The sequence below is a fragment of the Leopardus geoffroyi genome, chromosome A1 (assembly GCF_018350155.1).
Source record: "Leopardus geoffroyi isolate Oge1 chromosome A1, O.geoffroyi_Oge1_pat1.0, whole genome shotgun sequence".
In the NCBI taxonomy this organism is placed as follows: Eukaryota; Metazoa; Chordata; class Mammalia; order Carnivora; family Felidae; genus Leopardus; species Leopardus geoffroyi.
Genome location: NC_059326.1, coordinates 211,278,926 through 211,294,923, shown reverse-complemented (window position 1 = coordinate 211,294,923; position 15,998 = coordinate 211,278,926). Strand labels below are relative to the sequence as shown.

The 15,998-nt window shown below is 37.9% G+C and overlaps 1 non-coding gene across 1 annotated transcript; it reads left to right on the top strand.

Moving 5' to 3' along the window:
- The first annotated feature begins 408 nt into the window (after window positions 1-408).
- Window positions 409-516, top strand: LOC123581846. Its single transcript, XR_006704051.1, has one exon. It is a non-coding gene; the product is annotated as a U6 spliceosomal RNA (small nuclear RNA).
- Window positions 517-15,998: the final 15,482 nt, after the last annotated feature.

The window sequence follows — 15,998 nt, the reverse complement described above, 5'->3', positions numbered from 1 at the left end:
GTCACATATTACATATATATACAATCCCACTCCTAGGTCGTGAGCTCTATAAGGGCAAGAATTTTTGTCTATTTAATTCTCTGCTGAACTTAGAACAATACCTGGCAACCTGGCACATGTTGGTGTTGCATAAATATTTGTTGAATGAATTAATGATCTAGATCAGAGATTTTAAACTATGGGTTGTAACTCGCTTAGCATGTCATGAAATTAATTTAATGAGTCACCACCAGCAATAAAGACAGAGAAAAGAAGTATATTGCAGGTAGTAAGGGTAAATACTGTTTCATAAAATGTTGCACTTCAGTTATTTAATGTACATATTATAATTATTAAATTTAAATATATAAATTAAATTTATATTGGGTCCTATAATAAAATGTACTTTTCACTCTGGGTTGTCATTTTGACAATCACTGATCAATTTCTCACTTTGGCATTGGAATGATACAGAGAAGATTAGCATGACTCTTGCACAAGGATCACATGCAAATTCATGAAGGGCTTCCTACTTTTAGAATGCATTTGAATTTAAATGACTATCAGCTTAAAATAGACTTCCATACGTATAGGTCAATATATATGAACCTCATAATAACCACAAACCAAAAATCTATAATGAAGACACAAAAAATAAAGACAAAGGAACTTATACATAACACTAAAGAAAACCATCAAACCACAAGGGAAGGAACCGAGAGAAGAAGGAAGGAACAAAGAACCACAAAAACAACCAAAAAACAATGAACACAATGAAAATAAATGTATACCTGTAGATAATTCTTTTAAATCTAAATGAACTAAATGCTGCAATCAAAAGGCATAGGATGGCTGAATGGATTAAAAAAACTCAGGCCCATCTCTATGTTGCCTATAACAGACTCACTTCAGATCTAGGGACACACATAGACTGAAAGTGAAGGGGGAAAAGAATATCCCATACAAATGGAAACAAAAATTAACCCGAAGTAGCAATATTCATATTAAATAATATCAGACTTTAAAACAAAGACTGTAACAAGACAAAGAAGATATATTACATAATGATAAAGGAGTCAATCCAAGAAGAGGATATAACATTCATATAAATTTATACATTCAAATTAGGAAATATAGCATTTGTACATATTTATACTCCCAAACTAAGAGCACTGAAATATATAAAGCAGATATTAACAGACATAAAGGGAGAAATTGGCTGTAATACAATAATATTGGGGAACTTAAATACTATACTTACATCAATGGATAGATTATTCAGATGGAAAATTAATAAGGAAACATTGGCTTTAAATGATGCATTAAACTATATGAACTTAATGTATGCAGAAGACTTCATCCAAAAACTGCAAAACACATGTTCTTTTCATGTGCACATGAAATATTCTCCAGGACAGATCACACATTAGACCACAGAACAAGTCTCAATAAACACACGAGGACTGAAATCATATCAAGCATTTTCTCTGGCCACAGTGGTATGAAACTAGAAATCAATTACAAGATGAAAACTAGAAAAAACCCAAACATGTGGAGCCTAAACAACATGCCTCTAAACAAACAATGGGTCAATGAAGAAATCAAAGAACAAAACAAAAAATACCTTGAAACAAATGAAAATGGAAACACAATTTTCCAAAACCTATGGGATACAGCAAAAACACTTTTAAGAGCAAAGGTCATAGTGATATAGGCCCGCGTCAAGAAACATGAAAAATCTCAAATAATATAACTTTACACCTAAAAGAATTAAACAAAAACAAAAACAAACAAACAAGACCCAAAGTTAGTAGAAGGAAGAAAATAATAAAGATCATAGCAGAAATAAATGAAATAGAGGCTAAAAAATTTTTAAAAATCAATGAAACTAAAAACAGTCCTTTGAAAAGTTAAAAAGACAATGATGAACTTTTAGCCAGCCTTATCAAGAAAAGAAAGCAAAAGGTCCCAAATAAATAAAATAAAAAATGAAAGAGAAGTTACAACAGATACTTCAGAAAAAAAAATCACAAGAGATTACTATGAACAATTATATACCAACAAATCGCGAAGCCTAGAAGAAATGGATAAATTCCTAGAGACACACAACTTTCCAAGACTGAATTACAAAGAAACAGGTAATCTGAAAACACTGATTACAAGCAATGAAATCGAAATATGAATTTAAAAACTTCTCGAAAACCAAAAGCCCAGAACCAGATAGTATTATAGATGAATTCACCAAACATTTAAAGTGGTTAGTACCTGTGCTTCTCGAATTATTTCAAAATATTGAAGAGGAAGGAGCACTTCTAAACTCATTTCATGAGACTAGTTTTATCCTGATATCAAAACCAGACAAAGACACAACAACAAAAAAGAAAATTACAGGCCACTATCCCTAATGAATATAGATGTAAAAATCCTCAACAAAATATTAGTAATTCAACAATACGTTAAAAGGATCACACACTACAAGCACGTGGGATTTATTGCAGCAATTCAAGAGTGATTCAACATCTGTAACTTAATCAACATGACATACCACATCAACAAAATAAAGAATAAAAATCACATGATTATCCTAATAGATGCAGAAAAAGCATTGGACAAAATTTATCATCCATTTATGATAAAAAACTCTCAACAAAGTGGGTATAGAAGGATGTAGGGACACCTGGGTGGCTCAGCCAGTTAAACATCTGACTCTTGATTTCAGCTCAGGTCATGATCTTGTGGTTGGTGAGTTTGAGCCCCATATCGGGCTTTGAGCTGACAGTGCAGAGGCTGCTTGGGATTCTCTCTCTCCCAGTCTCTCTTCCCCTCCCCACTCATCCCCCGGCCCCCAGACAAATAAATAAATAAATAGATAAATAAATAAATAAATAAATAAATAAATAAACTTAAAAAAAAAGAATGTACCTCAAAATAAACGCCACATAGACAAACTCACAGCTAATATCATCCTCAATGGTGAAAAGCTGAAAGCTTTTCCTCTAAGATCAGGAGTAAGACAAGGGTGCCCACTGTTGCCACTTTTATTCAACATTGTTTGGACATTTTGGTCACAAGATTTAGGCAAGAAATAAAAGGTATCAAAGTTGGAAAGGCAGAAGTATAACTGTCACTGTTTGCAGATGGCATGATACTCTGTAGAAAACCCTGAAGACTCCACCAAAAAACCGCTAGAGCTGATACACAAACTCAGTGAAGTCACAGGATACAAACTTAACGTACAGAAATTGGTTGTGTTGCTACACACTGATAATGAGCTATCAGAAAGAGAAATGAAGAAAATAATTGTATCAAGTTGAAAAATGGGCAGAAGACATGAATAGACATTTTTCCAAAGAACAAATATAGATGGCTAACAGACACATGAAAAGATGCTCAACATCACTCATCATCAGGGAAATACAAATCAAAACTACAATAAGATATCACCTCATATCTATCAGAGTGGCTAGAAGTAATAACACAAGAAACAACCGATGTTGGTGAAGATGCAGAGAAAAGGAAACCCTCTTACACTCTTGGTGGGAATGCAAACTTGTGCAGCCACTCTGGAAAACAGAATGGAAGTTCCTCAGAAAGTTAAAAATAGAACTACCCCACGACCCAGAAATTGCCCTACTAGATAGATATTTACTCAAATAATACAAAAGTGCTGATTCAAAGGGGCACATGCCCTGATGTTTATAGCAACGTTATCTACAATAGCCAAATTATGGAAACAGCCCAAGTGTCTACTGACTAAAGAATGGATAAAGAAGATGTGATATCTATATCTGTATCTATGTCTATATATCTATATCTATATCTATATCTATATCTATATCTATATCTATATCTATATCTATCTCTCTCTCTATATATAGATATATATATCTATCTTCATGGATATATATCCATATATAATATGGAATATACTATATGTGTGGAATTCAAGAAACAAAACAAATGAACACAGGGGAAAAGTAGAGAGAGGCAAACTGTAAAACAGACTCTTAACTGTAAAGAATGAATTGAGGTTTCCTGGAGGGAAGGTGGGTGTGGGATGGGTTAAATGGGTGATGGCTATTAAGGAGGGCACTTGTGATGAGCACTGGGTGTTGTATGTGAGTGATGAATCACTAAATCCTATACTGAAACTAATATTATACTGTATGTTAGCTAACTAGAATTTAAATAAAAACTTGGAAGGAAAAAAAAGAATAAAATAGGAATAAATTTAAGCAAGGAGGTGAAAGGCCTGTACTTTGAAAGCTATGACATTGATTAAAGAAACTGAAGACAAATTCTTCAATTAACAAATGGAAATAAGTGGAAATAAATGAAAAGATATGCCATGCTAATATATTGGAAGAACGAATATTGTTAAAATGTCCATATTACTCAAAGCCATCTACAGATTCAGTGCAATCCCCATCAAAATACCAAAGGTTTTTTTCACAGAACTAGAACAAGGAGTCCCAAAATTTGTATGAAACCACAAAAGACTCCAAATAGCCAAAGCAACCTTGAGAAAGAAGAACAAAGCTGGAGGTTTCGTGCTCCCTGATTTTAAACCATACTGCAAAGCTATAATAATCCAAACAGTATGGTACTGGTATGAAAACAGATATAGATCGATGGAATAGAATAGAGATTCTAGAAATAAACCCACTCGTATATAGTCAGTTAATCTATGACAAAGATGGCAAGAATATATAATGGGGAAAAGACAGCCTCTTCAACAAATGGTGTTGGGCAAACTGGACAGCTATATGCAAAAGAATGAAACTAGACCATTTTCTTACTCTATATACAAAAATAAATTCAAAATGGATTAAGTATTTGAATGTAAGACCTGAGCCATAAAATTTCTAGAAGATGAAATAGGTAGTTATCTATGACATACACACACACACACATTTTTGGCCCAGTCTCCTCAGTTAAGGATAACAAAAGCTGAAATAAACAAATGAACTTACATCAAACTAAAAAGCTTTTGCACAGTGAAGAAAACAACCAACAAAATGAAAAGGCAACCTACTGAACAGGAGAAGATGTTTGCAAATCATACATCCAATAAGAGGTTAAGATCCAAAATATATAAAGAACTTCCACAACTTAATATATGAGAAACAAACAACCTTATTATAAAATGGGTAGAGAGCTCGAATAGATATTTTCCCAAGGAAGACATACAGATAGCCACAGGCAAGTGAAAAGATGCTCAATATTACTGATCATCAGGGAAATAAATCAAAACCACAATGAGATACTTCCTCCTACCTGTCAGATTGGCTATTATCAAAAATACAAAAAAAAAATTAAATGTTGGAAAGGATGTGAAGAAAACGAACCTCTCATACACTGTTGGAAGGAATATAAACCCTTGCAGCTACTATGAAAAATAGTATGGAGTTTCCTCAAAAAATTAACAATGGAACTATCATTCCATCCATCAATTCCACTTCTGGATATTTACCCAAAGAAAACAAAATTACAAATTCAAAGAAATATATGCACTTCTATGTTTATTGCAGCATTATTTACAATATCCAAGATATGGAGGCATCCCAAGTGATCACTGCTAGATGATTCGATAAAGAAGACGTGCTATATATATATCGTGGAATATTACTGAGACTTAAAAAAGAATGAAATCTTTCCATTTGTGACAACATGGATGGACCTAGAAGGTATTATGCTAAGTGAAATAAGTCAGAGAAAGACAAATACCATATGATTTCACTTATATGTGGAATCTAAAAAACAACAAAATAGAAACAGACTCATAGATCTAGGAAAGAAACTGTTGGTTATCAGACAGGAGAGTGGATGAGGGGACACGGCAAAATAGGGAAGGCAATTAGGAAGTACAAACTCCCAGTTATGAAATAAATAAGTCATGGGGATGTAATGTACTGTGTAGGGAATATAGTCGGCAATACTGTAATAATTTTGCATGGTGACCGATGGTAACTACACTGATCATGACGATCATTTCATAATATACAAAAATATCAAATCACTATGATGTACAACTAAAACTAATGGGATATTGTATGTAATGATACTTCAAAAAGAAAACACTTCAAACCCACTAGGAAGGCTAAAATAAAAAAGCAGACAATAACAGGTGTTGATGAGGATGTAAGGAAATTGGAAACTTCAACACTGCCAGTGGTAATGTAAAATGGTGCAGCCAAAAATATACTGGCAGTTTCTCAAAATGCTAAATGTAGAGTTGCCATATGACCCAGCAATTCCACTCCAGAGTATATACCCAAGGGAAATTAAAACATATGTCCACACAAAAACTTTTACATGAATGTTTATAGAGGCACCATTTATAATAGCCATTTATAATAATCCAAATGTCCATCCACAGATGAATGGATAAACAGAATGTGATACATCATACAGTGGAATATTACTTAACCATAAAAAGGAATGAAGTATTCGTACCTGCTGTAACATGGATGAACTTTGAAAACATGCTAAGTGAAAGGGGCCAAACAAAAAAGGACGTATGATTCTATTTATATGAAATGTCCAGAATAGACAAATCCATAGATGCAGAAAGTAAATTAGGGGTCACCAGGGACCAGGGGGAGGGAGAAATGTGATTGATTGCTAAAGTGGCATAGTTTCTTTTTGGGTTGAAGAAAATGTTCTAAAATTAGATAGTGGTGATGATTGCACAGCTCTGTGATTATACTAAAAAGCTCTGAACTGTATGCTTTTTAAAAGGGTAAATTTTATGGTGTGTGAGTTATATCTCAAGAAAGATGTTATAATAAGAAAAAACATTTTCTCCCCTAATTTTAGAAACTAAAGGATCTAGGGCCAGAGAAGTGCGGGCATCTCCAAGGTCACAAAACTGGTCCCAGCCCAAGCAGGCCCATGACATCATAGCACCTCTGTGAGTCTAGCAACTATTAGACACTGACATTTAGTTCATGGAACAGAAGCCTCCAGCCAGGTCTCCCTCTGAGCCAACAAAAACCTGATGCTTTGTAAACATCTGAAAAGCCAAGTTGTAAACTGTAAGGATCTGGAATTCTGTGGGTGACCGAGAGACAGGTCAGGCGGCCAAATGGCCTCAGTAATAGCACCTATACGCCAGATCACCTGCTCCCAGTTTATCAGGATGGGCTTGCGTTACCGTCCGCGTCTCGGCATGAAGCAGCCGCAGCTTGCCTGGCCTACTAGCTACCTTCAACACAGTCATAAAGACATGCTGACACGAGGGAGTCCTGACCAAAGAGATTTTCTAAAGCATTATCTTTATTATCATTTCATTCCTTTCTTATTCCAGCTTGGAAGCAAGAGCTTTCTGTGAGCCTGCCCCTCTTCTTGCTTGTCATTTACGCTCTTCTTCGATACTTCTTATGTGGAAAGACACAAGTGTAGGACCTTTTCCTGGCTTCAGACCTTCAGAACTGTGCTTCTAAGAGAACAGTGATTCCAATGATTGTCCTCTAGAAGGTGTTTGCAGAGCTCCCTCATAACGTCAAGTTCTTTGCTAGACCAAAGTAAGGGCTGCTGGTAATGACAGAACGTAGCAGTGCTCGCCTGGCTGCTGCTGGTCTTTAACCTCAGGTCACAAAGAGGTACTGGGAATTTTGTGAAATACATTCCTGGCTGCAACCACAGGCACAGTGGACCTCCATTCAATTGCATCTCAAGGTAGGGTGTGGCTATGGGTAGGGCCTGTCAACAAAACAAAACAAAACAAAACACCACTAGTTTGCTGGGACCCGAGGGGTCAGGATGAGCCCTTTGGGAAGTGGAAATACACTCCCCAAAAACTGATTTCTTTTTTTCCTTTTTTAAAAAAATGTTTGTTTATTTTTGAGAGAGACAAAGTGGGGGAAGGGCAGAGAGAGAGGGAGACAGAGGATCCTTTGGCAGCGGAAAGCCCAATGTGGGAGTCAAACCCATGAACTGGGAGATCATGACCTGACATGCTTAATTGATTGAGCCACCCAGGTGACCCCTGAAATGCTGTTTTCTTCCAAATCCCTTAAACACGTTAATTTCAATGTTCATGAGTAGAGAGAGGAAAGAGAAGAAAGAGAGAGAAAGAAAGAGGGGGAGAGGGAGAGAGAGAGAAAAAACAGAAGGGAACGGGAGGGAGGGGAGGAGAGGAGAATGGAAGGCAGGGGAAGGCTGGAAGGCGAGGAGGAGAGGAAAGAAGGAACAAAATATTTTTGTTCTACTGAACCGCTGGCCTATTTGTTATCTGGCACCTTTGCAACTGGCCTTTTGCAGGCTGGGAACACAGATCCCCTCTGCAACATGCATGAGCTCCCAGCCCCTGCTTGTTTTTATTACAGCCAGCCCCCAAGCAGTTAGCTTCCCCCTGTCTGGAGGCACGTCGTTGGGGTGGGGTAGGTTGTTGTGAGCAAAGATGGGAAGAGGCACTGAAATCTTGTCACTCACAGGAACAAATCATCAGCTCCCTGGCTGTTAGCTAGAAAGTGGGAGGAAGATGCAAAATGTAGGAAATTATCATTTGATCTGTTGTTCTTTCTCTGTCTAATTCCAAAGGGAATGTTCTCTCTCTCTCTCTCTCTCTCTCTCTCTCTCTCTCTCTCTGTCCAGCATATGGAACATCAAACAGGCTGCTCTCTCTTGGAGTGGGAAAAGCCTCCAGGAAGGCTGAGAGGGGCTGAACCACAGCTGGGACACGGGGCAGTGTGGGTGCTGGTGGCACCAGCTTCTGCCAGAGAACCATGGCCGGCGGCTTCCCCCAGCCCTTCCAGCCCTTCTCCCATACCTGGGGGGCTCCTTTGTTGGCTGGACTCATGAGCCAACTATTGCTCTGCACGGGGGGAACAGGGAGAGCAGAGGCTGCTTTCTAACTCAGGATTTACAATGAGAGAAAGAGAGGAACTGGGCAGGTAGCAGGTTCCTTCTCCCTGCCCTGTTCCCCTTGTCTCCTGTTGTCTAATAATTCTAGGGCAGGACAGGCAATTCACAAAAATCCTGTGTGCCAGGGCTTTTTGCATGGGCAGGAGGTGGCTGCCATGGCAAACAGCACGCTCTACTCGGCTGAAACACCACTGCTCAGTGTTTAAAGGAGGAGGCAGACCCTACCATTGTCCGTGGAGATTCATGGCACCCATCCCCAACTGTACTTGAGAGAAAGTGATTTGTTTTCTGTAGTCGTGCTCCTCGCCCTCTATCATCCAGCTCTAAACAGGAAGTTGGTCAATGATCTCAGGCCAAGTGGGAATTATTTCTTTACTTGAGTCAGTTGTCTTACTGTCTTCCTGAATTAAAAAGGCCACAGGATCTTGAATGTCATGGGATTTTACACTCTTCCTGGAAGTGAGATTGTTCTCAAAAGTGTCCTGATGTTTACTCTTCTTATAAATACCTTTTGAAAAACATATTTTTAGAATGTTTATTTAAAAAATATTTTTAAAATGTTTATTTATTTTTGAAAGAGAAAGAGAGAGAGAGAGAACATGAGTGGAGGAAGGGCAGAGAGAGAGGGAGACATAGAATCCGAAGCAGGCTCCAGGCCCTGAGCTGTCAGCCTGGAGCCTGACATGGGGCTCGAACCAATGAACTGTAAGATCATGACCTGAGCCGAAGTCGGATGCTTAACCAACTGAGCCACACAAGCGCCCCCAAATGCCCTTTTAAAAAGGGGGCTACTGCCATTTTCATCAACTACACAAATCTTCCAGGAAATTATACTTTTGGTTATGTTAAATCTCTAATGCTGCTATTGCAATCTGAACCAATCACATGATGCAGTTTTCGATGTCTTATAGAATGTCACTTTGTTTATGTATGAAGCAGAGGCTATAAATGGCAACATAAGCAATGAAATTGAATGCAGTTCACGTACTTTTTTTTCAAAAATTGAGAGCTTTAAAAAAATTTTTTAGGGGCGCCTGGGTGGCTCAGTCGGTTAAATGGCCAACTTCAGCTCAGGTCATGATCTTGCGGTCCGTGAGTTCCAGCCCCATGTCGGGCTCTGTGCTGACTGCTCAGAGCCTGGAGCCTGTTTCAGATTCTGTGTCTTCCTCTCTCTGACCCTCCCCCGTTCATGCTCTGTCTCTCTCTGTCTCAAAAATAAATAAACGTTAGAAAAAAAAAAATTAAAAAAAAATAAATAAAATTTTTTTTATTATTTTGATTTTCAAATGAAGTGTAATTAATGCACAATGTTATATTGTTATATATGTTATATATATTATATATAATGTTATATATTATAATATATATCATATAATTTCCCATGTACAACATAATAATTCAATAATTGTATACGTTACTAAGTGTCATCACCACTGGTTATCATACAGTGTTATTACAATATTATTGCCTATATCGTCTGCATTGAACTTTTCATCTCCATGACTGACTTATTTTGTAACTGGAAGTTTATACCTCTGCATTCCTCTCCTGCCTCTGGCAACCACCACTTTGTTCTCTGTATTTAAGAGTCTGCTTGTTGGTTTTGTTTTTGAGGATTCCACGTATAAGTGAAATCATATAGTTTTTGTCTTTTCTCTGTCTGACTTATTTTGTTTAGCATAACCCCTTCTAGGTCCATCCATGTTGTCACAAATGGCAAGATTCCATTCTTTTTTTTTGTGGATGAATAATATTCCATTGAATATATGTGCCACATCTTCTTTAGCCATTCATTTATTGATGGACACTTGGGCTGCTTCCGTAGCTTGGCTATTGTAAATAATGCTGCAATAAACATAGGAGTGCATATATCTTTAGTGTTTTTGTTTCCTTTGGGTGAATACCCAGTAAGGGGATTACTGCATCATATGGAATTTAAAAGTTGGGAGATTTTACCCTAAAATGTATCTGTGCAGCTTTTCTTGAAAAAAAAAAAAACAAAAAAACAATGTCTCCACAGGGTTCACAGGGCTCTCATTCCCACCTGTTGACAGCCCCCTTACTCTGAGCAGTGGCTTCCCCCTTACATGGTGTCTGCTCCCTCCTCTGCTCCTTGTTATCTCCCTGACCCTGAAGCCAGGTGCATGCCAGCTGTTATTTATTATTTCACTTTCATTGTTCTTCTGAGACTCATTTCAAGTTGTTCATGTTGCCTTCTGACTGCTGTGTGGATTTGTGATTGCGACCCCATGAGTACCCGTTTTCAACACTCCACACATTTTGAAAAGCAAGTTCACTTGCTACAAGCTTGTCCTCGGTGTTACCTCCAGGCCTCTGTCTCATTCATTTTATAACACCTCAAAGAAACTAATATCAAATGACTTGAGAAAGTAAGAGACCAACTGACCAAAGGTAAGATGTAAAATTCACCATGGTCATTAGCAAAGGGCAAAAATAAAATTTAGAAGTAATGGATATGTGTATTTTCCCCTTTTTGCTGACTGGTTCGAGAAACAAGGTGACTATATTTTGAAAACTCACTCTTAGGTCTCATAAGGGACATACTTTCTCTTTTCATCACCTGTAGGTATAATTTGCATCAATTTTCTTCAGGATCCACATGTAAGATTCTGCAAAGGTACCCAAGATGATATCTGTGAATACCCTTCCTTTCCACAAAAGCTTCAAATTAGAGATTTTAGAAAAGTGCTTTGAGGCAGAAGACAGTTTCCAAAACAAAGCCTCAAGATATCAAATTCAGAAACCAACTTTATTCCTGTTGGTAAAAAGCCAACAGAAAATGAGAGACTAGAACGCAGATAGAACGATAGTGAAAAACATGGATCTTTTATTAAATGTTTCCATTTCTGGGAGAATCTTGGAAATCCCTAAAGTCCTGCAGACTACTCCCCGCAGTCAATTCCAGGAACCCATAATCCATTCTTACCACTTGCCTTAGTTAATAGCACCTTAGTGAGTAAAATGAGTCAACTCATCCAGAATGAGACATGAAAAAAATGCAGTTTTTTTAAGAGAGATAAGCCAGAAGAAAATGAACTGTTCAGGACGGAGGGAGCTTAGAACCTCGAGAATGGAATTAATCTGTTTAGGATTTCAAGGGAGAGTTATTTTGCAAGAATTTATATTTGCAAGAATATATATATTTGAGTAAATGATGAATCACTAAATTCTACTCCTGAAACCAATACTACACAATATGTTAACTAATTTGAATTTAAATAAATAAATAAATAAAATTTATATTCAAATTGGCATATGAGAAAAATGGAGTCCAGGGAAAGTTTGAGTGAATAGCTAAAAGGGTTATACTTCCTAGATTTTGGGGAGGAAGAAATCTTTACATACAGTTATTTGACATTTGCCACATTTTCTTTATCATTCGTTCTGTGTGTATGTGTGTCTGTCAACATAAATACATCTCTCTCCCCCTCTCTGTATCCATATCTATGTTGTCTGTCTAATTTCACTCTGCCTTATCTCTCACGCTGTGTGTGTGTATATATATATATATTTTTTTCTCTTTTCAGAACTATTTTTTTAAATTTTTTTAAGCTTTATTTATTTTTGAGAGAGAGACAGAATGTGAGTGGGGGAAAAATGGAGAGAGAAAGACACAGAATCTGAAGCAGGCTCCAGGCTCTGAGCTGTCAGCACAGAGCCCGATGCGGGGCTCGAACTCACGGACTGTGAGATCATGACCTGAGCCGAAGTCAGACACTTAACCGACCGAGCCACCCAGGCGCCCCTTTTCAGAACTATTTGATAGAAAGTTGCAGATAGCACAAGACTACATCCCCAAATGTTTTAGCAGGCAGTACTGAAGAACACAGACATTCTCTTATATAACCACAAAACTATAAAGGACATTCAAGAAATTTAATACTAACACAATAATATTATCTAATATACAGTCCATACCCAAATTTCCAAAATTGTCTCCAAATGTCCTGTGTATCTTGTGTTTCCCCCAGACCAGGATCTCTTTACAGATCATGTTTTGCATTTGATTGTCATTTGTCTTTAATCTTTATTCTAGAACAATCATCCTGCCTCCCATGCCATTGACATTTTTGATGAGTCCCTACTAGTAGTCTTGTGTCTTCCTGTATTTTTAACTTAAATATGTGTGTGTATGTCTGTGTGCATGCATGCATATGTGTGTTTTGCTTGCACTAACAGATCTCATTGTTTAAGAGCACAGGCGCTGGTTGGAAACATAGCTTCATATACCCATTTTAGGATCTTATACAAATTCCATAGCCTCTTTGTGCCTCAGTCGCATCTAAACAATGGGTGCAAAATGGGTATAATAGTTACATGAAAATTTAGAAAGATACCAAGTGCATACTGGTGGCTGTTTATTGTTGTTTTTATTAGAGAATACATTCTACTTCAATCTTACAGTAGGTGGGAGTGTTTTGTGTGATTTTGGATATGTCTCAGTTACAAATGACTTAAAAATAATTTAATTTTGATTTAGAATAATGGTATTAATTATAGTAGTTTACACCAACCTCTTGTTAAGATATAATTATGTAGTCTCTAATTATTATATCTAATGGTCCAGATTTAAGATAATGCCAACATTATATGGTTAATTATAACGCTGGCTAATATGTAGAGATTAATTGTGTGGGCCTGGGAGTTAAAGTATCTTGATTTGCCACCAAGCTTGGCCACTTACAAGCTATGTGACTGAGCAAATCACTTATCTCTCTGGACTGTCATTTCCTTAGCTAGTAAGTGGGGATAATGACAACTGAGAGACATGTTTCTAAAACTCCACGTTCCTTCCTTGTCACCCAAAAAGCCCTTTAAAATGCTTGCTATCAAAGTATTAGTGTAAAGTCTTCGCTGGAATGAAAATTCCATGCATTACCTTGCTTTCAATAGATGTTACCAACACTTAATAAAACTACTGATCATTGGTGATTTTATGATAAACCTAGTACAGGTTTACTTAATAGTAGCTAGGCCATCCTCTCTCTGTTATATATTTCTAAAGGATCTGGACCTTCTTTAGGTGATGTACATAAATCTGTGTCCCACAGGGTGAAAGTATTTGAGGATTTGCATTACTTTGTGGAAGTTGTTTTGTTTCATTCTGTCACTATTTTTTTTTTAAATTTTTTTCAAAAATTTATTTATTTTTGAGAAACAGAGTGAGACAAAGCGTGAGCAGGGGAGGGGAAGAGAGAAAGGGAGACACAGAATCTTAAGCAGGCTCCAGGCTCTGAGTAAGTGGTCAGCACAGAGCCTGATGCGGGGCTTGAACCCACGAACTGTGAGATCATGACCTAAGCCGAAGTTGGATGCTCAACCGACTGAGCCACCCAGGCATCCCTCATTCTGTCACTATTAAAAGCTGGCAAGCATTTGGAAGAGAGGCAAGACAGCTTTTGGAAAGAACATGTGCTGTGGACAGAGTTAGCCTGGAACCATCCCTTACTGGCTATTTGGTAGTGGGAAACTAACTCAACACTTTTATGCCCTAATGTCCCCTTTTCTGAGAAAGCATATGAAGAACAGTGCCTAAAACCTGGTGGCCATGTTCAGTTAATGCCTTGCTCCATTCCTCCCTCCTCTCCTTTCTTTTCCCCTCCCTCCCTCCTTCTTGTCTTTCTTCCTTCCCTCCCTTTCTTCCTTCCTATCATCTTCTGCATTGTCCCTTTCTCTCCCTTTCTCTTATTCTCACTTCTTGGTACAGGAGCCAATGCTAAGAACGTAAGTTAAGACCAGGTCCAGGGAAATATTTTTAGAGACTTTTTAGGAAATCCCATCCATTCCCCGTAATGGCTTGAAAAATACTGCATCTGTGTCCTACATATATCTCTGACCTTGGGACAAAGGTTTCATGTGCACCTTTGCCAAGGAAGGATCTCCCTTTCTACATGGCAATGTTAGGGTCTGCAGAAAACTCTCTCTCTCACACAAGCTAAGCTAGCTGGAGATTGACATTTTAAAAAAGTTTATTTATTTAAAAACATTTTATTTATTTTTTTAATATTTATTTATTTTTGAGAGAGAGAGAGAGAGAGAGCAAGTGGGGTGGGGCTGCAAAAAGGGAGGGGGACAGAGGATCCAAAGCGGGCTCTGCACTGACAGCAGAGAGCCTGATCCCGGGCTCTGTGTCACCAACCACGGGATCATGACCTGAGCTGCCGTTGGATGCTTAACCGACTGAGCCACCCAGGCACCCTGACATTTAAAAAAAAATAACATTTTATTTTAACAAAATCACAAGAAGATGCAAAAAAGAAAATAGTACAGAGAGGTCTGGTATACACTTTCTCCAATATCCCCCATTGGACTATTACATTTTACATAACTGGAGTGCAGCATTGGAGCTTGACATTCTGTAGTAGAAAATATCACCTTTCCTTCCTCAGTGAGACCAAGACATATGATGCCAGCTTGTTTGGAAATGGAAAAGTAATGACTTAAATATTGCAGTTTCAGCAGAAAACAGGCACAGGATGCCTGAGTGGATGAGAGACTCCGAGAAAAGCTGAGGTTGCCCGCTCCTCTTTAGTTTATTTTTAAGTTTATTTATTTATGTTGAGAAAGAGCGAGTGGATGAGAGGGGGAGGGACAGAGAGTGAGGGAGAGAGAAAGAGAATCCCAAGCAGGCTCCACACTGTCAACTAGGAGCCGGAGGTGGAGCTCCCTCTTACAAACCGTGAGATCATGACCTGAGCTGAGACCAAGAGTCGGACGCTTACCCGACTGAGCACCCAGGCGCCCCAGCCACCTCTTCTTCAAAGGCCACCAGAAACAACAAAGGCAAAAGCTACCCCATGGCTTTCAGGATTTCGTTGCAGGCCACCCGATCAGATATGTTTGAGAAGGCAAGCCTATGTCTTTTACAGTTTGGTGTGCGGAGAGGTTGAAGAGGCATCTTTTAGATGTGTCAGTGTCAGGAAATTTGAATTCTCTTACAGTCACTGAGAACCCCCAAAAGCTTGGATTTCCATCTGAAGACATTTACCTTATTAGAAATTAAATATATATAAAAATGTCACATATTAATTCCTCTAAAATTAAGATATATCCCATGCTAATATATCTACTGTTTATTTTTATTAAAAAAGTTACATTCCTCAGACAAAACCATTGTGTGAAGAATGACA